At 35.5% G+C, this 8,253-nt stretch overlaps 1 long non-coding RNA gene across 1 annotated transcript; it reads left to right on the forward strand.

Annotated features, from left to right (window-relative positions):
* The first annotated feature begins 2,363 nt into the window (after positions 1-2,363).
* On the forward strand, positions 2,364-5,902 carry LOC123528266 (uncharacterized). Its single transcript, XR_006681937.2, has 3 exons — positions 2,364-2,481; positions 3,799-3,932; positions 5,511-5,902. It is a non-coding gene; the product is annotated as an uncharacterized LOC123528266 (long non-coding RNA).
* Positions 5,903-8,253: the final 2,351 nt, after the last annotated feature.

Genomic DNA, 8,253 nt, shown 5'->3' on the forward strand with positions numbered 1-8,253 from the left:
CATATTAGTAAATCTGATAAGGTATGTCACGTATGTTTTACCATTGTATTTGTTTCATTACATTAGTCCTTGCACGTACGTTGTTTTCAAATATTGACCTTGTCTCTGTAGATAAGGCAATTTAGTACTTATTAAGAATGATAAGTTCATGTACGGCATCGACAGATAATTTCCAAAATGAGAACTAAGGAGTGTCAAACATCTGATAGGGAGGTAAACATTAACATGGCTGACTTACAATCAGGATGTTCCACGGGAGCGACTGTATCCTATACCAAATTTATTGTTTATGACAGTTTGTATGGAATGTCTTCAACTATTCACTTTGATGTCTATCGGTTTATCAATTTACTGAACATCTTTCCCAAAGACAGATTTTCTGTCCAACATTTAAAGAAAATATGTTCTAGTCTGTTGCTTGTTTCAGATTTACCTCTTTCCATGAACAGAGGAATTATTTATTCAAAAATATATTAGAGAGACGCTTCTTCGACGAGGCATATCGCAGTCTGAGTTTTATGGAGATTTATTTTATGCACTTACTTATAGCATTCTCGGACGCGTTTTATGTTCAGGCCTTTTTTAAGTTTGTTAACATACTTTCCTCTTAAATTTTTAGATGACGTGATAGATGGAAGACTCCATCACAATTACGTCATAAATCCCATTGTACCCGACATTGTCCCTGTTCAGCTTTTCTTAGTGCAGTCATTGAGCACATACGTTTACTGTTCCATGGATTTCGTTTTATATAATCTCATATAAGCATATGTGTATTTTACAATGTCTTTTTATGGTTAATGTTACCTGTGTATTTATTTTATACTCCTCAGTTTTATGTTTGGCACAGACCATTCCGGGGCTGTGCCAAACTGTCTTTCTTCTTCTGGTATATGTTTGTTACATATGTGTTTAGTTGTATCGTATTCATGCAATGTAGGTATATGATCAGTCGTTGTGCACGTGTAGATATTTATTTGTATCTCTATTGCCATGTAGAGTGGTGTATAGCAGGTTCCGTGTTTCTATGTCCCAAAAGATTTTGGGGCACTTAGATTTGCTCTTGTCAGTCTGTCCGTCTGAATTGTGTCGCGCATATCTCAAAAAGTCATCAAACCTAAGAGAATTGATATTCATTATGTGAATTTGCGTACCTTGTGTTTTAATTAAAATTTCACACACTCAGACCAGAGTTAAATCCTTTTATTAGTCAAAATATGTATACAGTGACAAGAGTATGGACACCCGTGTTCTATTGACACGCATCTAGTCATTTTTTTTTAAAATTTGGCTTTTCCTGTTTAACCTTTGTCCTAGTTTTATTAGCCAGTCGTGTCTTTAACAACAGTATCAGCGCTAAATAAACAACAGCTCCGCAAAGCAGGGCAATGTACGCCCGAGGTTCTAGATCAGAGGAGAAAGAAGTAAAATTAAAAAAAAAACTCTGTGTGGGTGATGTAATGTGGCAGTGGATGGGACACTCCGGACACAAAATACTAAGGTCGTATTTGAACGCTATTTGTAACCTTGACCTTTGACATACCGACCAAGTTAATGCGCTCTGCACATCGTGTCATTGCCACCTATCTACATGTCAATTTCGAAGTCAATACCTTCAATGGTTATTAAATTATGCTCTAGACACAAAATATGAAGGACAGATTTGACCTTGCTGAAACCTTGTCCTTTGACCTACCGACCTGATTCATGTTTTGGTATAAATCAACTTTTCATATAGAAGGACTTGAGTATCATTTTAACTTATTAGCTGATATGACCTTGATAAATCTCTGCAACGGTTTATGCTACTTTAATTTGTCTACATCGGACACTTCAATTATGCAGTCAATATGATTTTTAATTACTGTTGAAATCAATCATTGCCACATAAAGTCATTAAATAGACCACATTTAAATAAGATAAAAAAATCAAATCATCCACTTTATAGAGGGCAGTATGAAATTAAATTATATCAAAATATTTATTCATATAGAACCATTCTTTAGCTTAAGCCGGTGCTAGGGGCGTGGGCAGTGTTGCATTTTACAGTACTGCTCATGAACAGACTCAATCAAACCGAGTCTGCAATTTTCACTGTTTGCCTTGTTCTCGATGCTTCCGAGGGACCTACTTTTCAGATTTTATTTAATTAATATATAAAAGCAAATAAAACTCGTTTTGGTATTAACATGGCGGAAACGATTATGCAAAATTCCGCGTAAAAGAACATTTTGACACGGACCTATATAATAGACTTTATATCACGTTTGTGTCTGAACCTTGTTTTCTTCAAGTAAATATTGTTTTCTGTAACAAATATTGGACACAACAGTCGTGCCGATTTCAAGATAAACGGACCATGGGAAAATCAACAAAAATAGCCACATGCCCCATGCTGGCTATAAAAAGAGAACCAATGCAGCAATATTATAACATTTCAGTTGTGCGTACTATAGTGGTATTTCATAAACAGTTAGCAGGTATTATTTTATTTTGTTTTAATTATGAACAAATTTGTCTGTAAAATCGAAACTTCGAATACGTCAACTAGACACGAATAGCATGTCTAAAGTTAGCTTCTTAACTGTCGGGTATATTTAGACTCAAAACACTGCCATTATAAAGTAAAAATTTAATAGAATATTTTGCATTTATACATGAAAATTGCCAATCATAATTTATTAATATGGTAATGAGAGGTTACGTTCATGTTTCCACAGGCTATGATCCTGTTGTTCCATTTAGATAAAATGAGCAGAAGTTGAGAGGCTATATTACTTTTGTATTTGGAGTTGACTGTACTCAAAATTATTATTATTTCTATTATTAATATACCAGATTTACATAGCGCCCTTTTCATGATAAACACATTCAAAGGCGCTTTACATATAGCAAACGCAGCCACACATGGCGCGAAATTCATCCTCTACTAGTACAGAGAGAGAGAGCGATCTGACCAAAGGGACAGATTGAGACAGTCAAGCGTGTTACCACTAGACCACCGGCCCACCCTTTGATAGACCATGAGAACCTAAGCTCCCTGTAGCATAATTTGTGAGAATGTTTTAAGCGACATCAAACAATATTGTTATAGAAATACGTGAAACAAGTTTCATTTTGCCTTGGATTAACTTTAGACAAACACGTAAAATACATGCGTCGGACTACGGATCGACGGGTCGCGAGTTCGATCCCCGGGCGGGATGTTCTCCGTGACGATTTGATAAAAGACATCGTGTCTGAAACCATTCGTCCTCCACCTCTGATAATTCATGTGGAGAAGTTGGCAGTTACTTGCGGAGAACAGATTTGTACTGGTACAGAATCCAGGAACACTGGTTAGGTTAACTGCCCGCCGTCACATGACTGAAATACTGTTGAAAAACGGCGTTAAACCCAAAACAAACAAACAAACAAACATGCTTACGTCGCATCAAACATGAATGAAACTAACATATCCCGCTTTTGGTCTACAGAGTACATAGAAACTTGAATTGTATATATTTTACCTATACGCATACTACTTTAATATGGATGATATTAGTATTTCAGCAAGATCACGATTTGAACGACATATAGGTATTCGAAGAAACATAAGAAGTTTTTCCAGGATGTTTAAATTTTGAAACAGATTTGTAGAATCGCATTTATCATTTAAATTATAATTTCATCCGAAAACCTAGTACAATGAATAGTTTGAAAGCAAAGCAGAGTTGCTTATAAAATCCTCAATACTATCTGTTGTATTAAAAAGCTGTATTCTGTACAGATGTTTACCAACCTTCCTCTTTTCACAGTCGGCAAACATGGCATCATATCCGTGTATTCTGGTAATCTTAATCATTCACCTGACAATATGTGATCTTCCTACAGCACTTGCCGCTGGCGGAGGTTGCTGGGCGGCTCCGATGTTCTACGGACCGACATGCAGGTATTAAATTTTCGTAAGGGGTTTGCGTGCTAAAATCTACCATGTCATTAGATATATCTTTCTAGATTTTAACATGTTTTAGTTAGTTGTGCAATTTAAAGTAGATAATTCGAATTTGATAATGAGTACTACTGTGGTCCACCAAAGTATAGTATAAAGTTTGAAATACCTTACATTAAGCGGCAAGACGAGTCAAAGTCTAGGCTTTCCGTAAAGCTTTGATTTTATTCGACATTTACGGTATGGGTTCTTGAATGAGAAAACTTTTCTATGTGACAAATATTTTGATTTTCAAGCAATACTTTCTTAGTATCTATCGATTTCATTATTTGTGAATACTTTATAAATATCAGTCGTTAACTGATGGAGAGTGCAAATTGAGCAGTCACGAAAACACGTATCATCAATATCGTACTATAAACTATGAATTGCATTTGATTGTCCGCAAGTATGACCTGGTACTCTTGAATATTTTCCGTAAATTAATTTTCGGTGTCCGAACCTTAATTGAAAAACCAATAATATTCATTTCTTAACATCATCATGTCCATGTGCAGATATAGTTGTGCGAACAAAGCGTTCAGCTACCAATCTCATGGCTGGGTGTTCGAGTTCTCTGTCTGACCATATATTTTCTTCTATTTCACCTGTTAACCTAATAGACGTTAAAGTCTTCACATTTATCATGATTTATTTGTTGAAAGAAATACTCTACTATTGAACATGTCTAATATCTTCGTGACCGTTCGTTCCTTCAACGGATAATTTAAGGGAATGGCGCGACTAAAATGACATGTATCATAAATAAACTAAATATAAAACTAATATCGACATAATTACAATTTCATTGACATTTAAAAATGTTCTGAACTGAATTCGGACCAATGGTAAAGAGCGTAGAAGGAAGAGAGCCTGCCACTACACCACCGTTCTGTTGGTTATCTTTATCGGTTATTTCAGTTAATCAAATTGAATGTAGATACATAATGAAAACGCCCGAAAATATTGGCGAAGACTAATGAGTGCCAGGTCAATACGTATGGACAATACTAAGCTTTGAAACAATTTTTTCAGCATAAATATTTTCTGCTTTGATATTTCCATATATTTGTCACGTGAGTAGTCTGTCTATTGCGTGTACACATTAAATGCTTCTAAGAAGGGAAACATTTGTAATAATAAGCTTAACAAACTTGTGTGAAACTTTTCTTTAAAGACAATTTTACATACAAATAAACACTATTTTCAGGTTTTGAATTATTCGTATTTGGTTTTCAAACATAATTGTGCAACTGTACGTCTTCTAACCGACTGTCTCCACTTTAGCCATTTCGAGCAAAAGAATATCAAAGTTTCAAAGTCCAATATCTTAGTCATACCTGGTCTATTTGAAGAATTAATTACCTGTACAAATATCATAAATACCTAAAATGTCAGATGCAATGAGTAGTTTTGGCAATTATGTCACATATCCAATCTTGTAAGAACTATGCTTACTATCAAATTGTCCCATTTCCTCACTAATCAGTTAGAACTCAACATTATTTTTCAACGTGAAACGTTATGTTGTTTTTGCAGTTCTGACACATCTATATTTGGAAGTCCAGGTCACACCATTCGGTATTCAATCGACGTAATTGGAGACACTCAACTATGCTGCAATGCATTATCATGTAGCCATTCCTGCAGTCTTGTCAATATTGGGTGCGGCCACGGGAGTTGGAGTTCCGGCTCTTTGCCTTGGGGCAATAACCTTGCTACACCACAAATTAAATGTAAAGGTGTTCCCTTGGGATCTTCATACACATTTTCGCACTAATAACCGCACGTTGAGATCCATGACAACATACTGTGGCCTATTTGACTTCTCTTGGAAACGATGAATTTCAAAGTAATTTGGAATAATGTTAAAAATTTGGTTAATTTGTTCTTTAATTGCTACTGATTTTGTGATTAAAACATCGAATAAATATAGACTTTGACTGATTTTTAGCTCACCTGTCACATAGTGACAAGGTGAGCTTTTGTGATCACCATTTGTCCGTCGTCCGTCGTCAGTCCGTGCGTGCGTGCGTGCGTGCATCCGTCCGTCAACAATTTCTTGTCTGCACGATAGTGGTTTCATTTATGTTTTTTCTTTTTAACCAAACTTGCACACAGCGTGTATCACCATACGATCTCGGTTCCTTTTTTGAATCGGCCAGATCCCATTATGGGTTCCAGAGTTATGGCCCCTGAAAGGGCCAGAATTAGCTATTTTGGCATTGTCTGCACAATAGCAGCTTCATTTATGATTTGAATTTAATCAAACTTGCACAAAACGTGTGTCAACATAAGATCTTGGTTCCTTTCTTGAACCGGCCAGATCCCATTATGGGTTCCAGAGTTATGGCTCCTGAAAGGGCCAAAATGAGCTATTTTGACCTTGTCTGCACAATAGCAGCTCAATTTATAATTTGATTTTAACAGAACTTGCACACAACTTGTATCACCACAACGTCTTGGTTCCTTTCTTGAACTGGCCAGATTCCATTATGGGTTTCAGAGTTATGGTCCCTGATAGGGCCAAAATTAGCTATTTTTGACATTGTCTGCACAATAGCAGCTTCATTTATGATTTGAGTTTAATCAATCTTGCACAAAACTTGTGTCACCACAAGATCTTGGTTCCTTTCTTGAACTGGCCAGATCCTATAATAGGTTCTAGTGTTATGGCTCCTGAAAGGGCCAAAATTAGCTATTTTGACCTTGTCTGCACAATAGCAGCTTCATTTATGATTTGATTTTAACCAAACTTGCACACAACTTGTATCACCACAAGATCTTGGTTCCTTTCTTGAACTGGCCAGATTCCTCATGGGTTCCAGAGTTATGGCCCCTTAAAGGTCCAAAATTTGCTATATTGGCTTTTGCAGCCATATAGAGACTTATTTATGGTTTGATTTGATACAAACTTCCAAAATATCTTCAATAACAATGAATCTTGGATTCCATGATGAATTTGTCAGATCCAGTCGTAGGTTCCAGAGTTATTTTATATCTGATTACCTCCTCTGATTGTAATCAAAATGGATTTATATCAGTAAGTACTTATAGGACTTACTTGAAATTTCATTCTTGTCATTAGTTGGACTGAGACAATCAGGGTAGATAACTAAGGAATGATTTCATGTCAAATTACCTCCCTTTATTTCAAATTAAAATGGGTATATCTCCATAACTAATGAAGATACTGATCTGAAATTTCATTTATGTCAACAGATGGACTTGGACAATCAGTGAAGATACATATTGACTGAATTTATGACAAATTACCTCCCTTTATTTTTTATGTAAATGAATACTCCTTAGCAGCTTCTAATGAGATTGGTTTGAAACGTTATTTATGTCTTCCATGGTAAGAAATAGTCATATTAGATAACTCTTGATTGAATATTTATCGATATGAATACTTTACTAATATATTGTTGTATAGGCTTGTACTCTGTATCTTCTACATGCATATACAAATGCATGATTACCTTCTCTGATTTTAATAAAATGGATTTATCTCAGTAAATATTTATAGAACTCATTTGAAATTTCATTATTGTCTTTAGTTGGACTGAGGCAATCAGGGTAGATAGCTATGGACTGATTTTATGTCAAATTACCTCCCTTTGTTTCAAATTAAAATGGGTGTATCTCAGTAAGCAATGAAGATGCTGATTTGAAATGTCATTTGTGCCATCAGATGGACTCGGACAATCAGGGTAGATAACTTTTTACCGAATTTATGACAAATTACCTCCCTTTATTTTATGTAAATGAATATATCTCAGCAGCATCTAATGAGATTGGTTTTAAATGTTATTTAAATCTTCCAGGGTAAGGGATAGTCATGTTAGTCGAAAAATGCAGCATTTGAGCCTAGGACCCTCAAACTTGGTAAGGAAATTGGCCCTTACTAGGTCAAAAGGGACTGTTACAAGAAAATGTTTATCCTGATGATATTTAATGTGTATGCCTATGTGCTCTATGTCAAAACTTGATCATATCATTTTGAGCAATGGTACTCAGGTGAGCGATACAGGGCCATCATGGCCCTCTTGTTCTTGTATCGTATTATGATAATGATACCTTATGAAGAGGACAGAAGGTGTTGTGGATAACCGTTAGAAAAATGTAAAAAGTTGATGTAATTGAAGTGTTACAAGTTTACCCAATCCTATATATACAAGACACCATAAAAGTCCCAAACAAATTTATATTCGTTTAAAACACTCATAGCAGTGACAACAGTGAACACCGTTACTTAGTAAAGGGAGGTACATTATCAAAT

This window comes from Mercenaria mercenaria, chromosome 14 (genome assembly GCF_021730395.1).
Source record: "Mercenaria mercenaria strain notata chromosome 14, MADL_Memer_1, whole genome shotgun sequence".
NCBI lineage: Eukaryota > Metazoa > Mollusca > Bivalvia > Venerida > Veneridae > Mercenaria > Mercenaria mercenaria.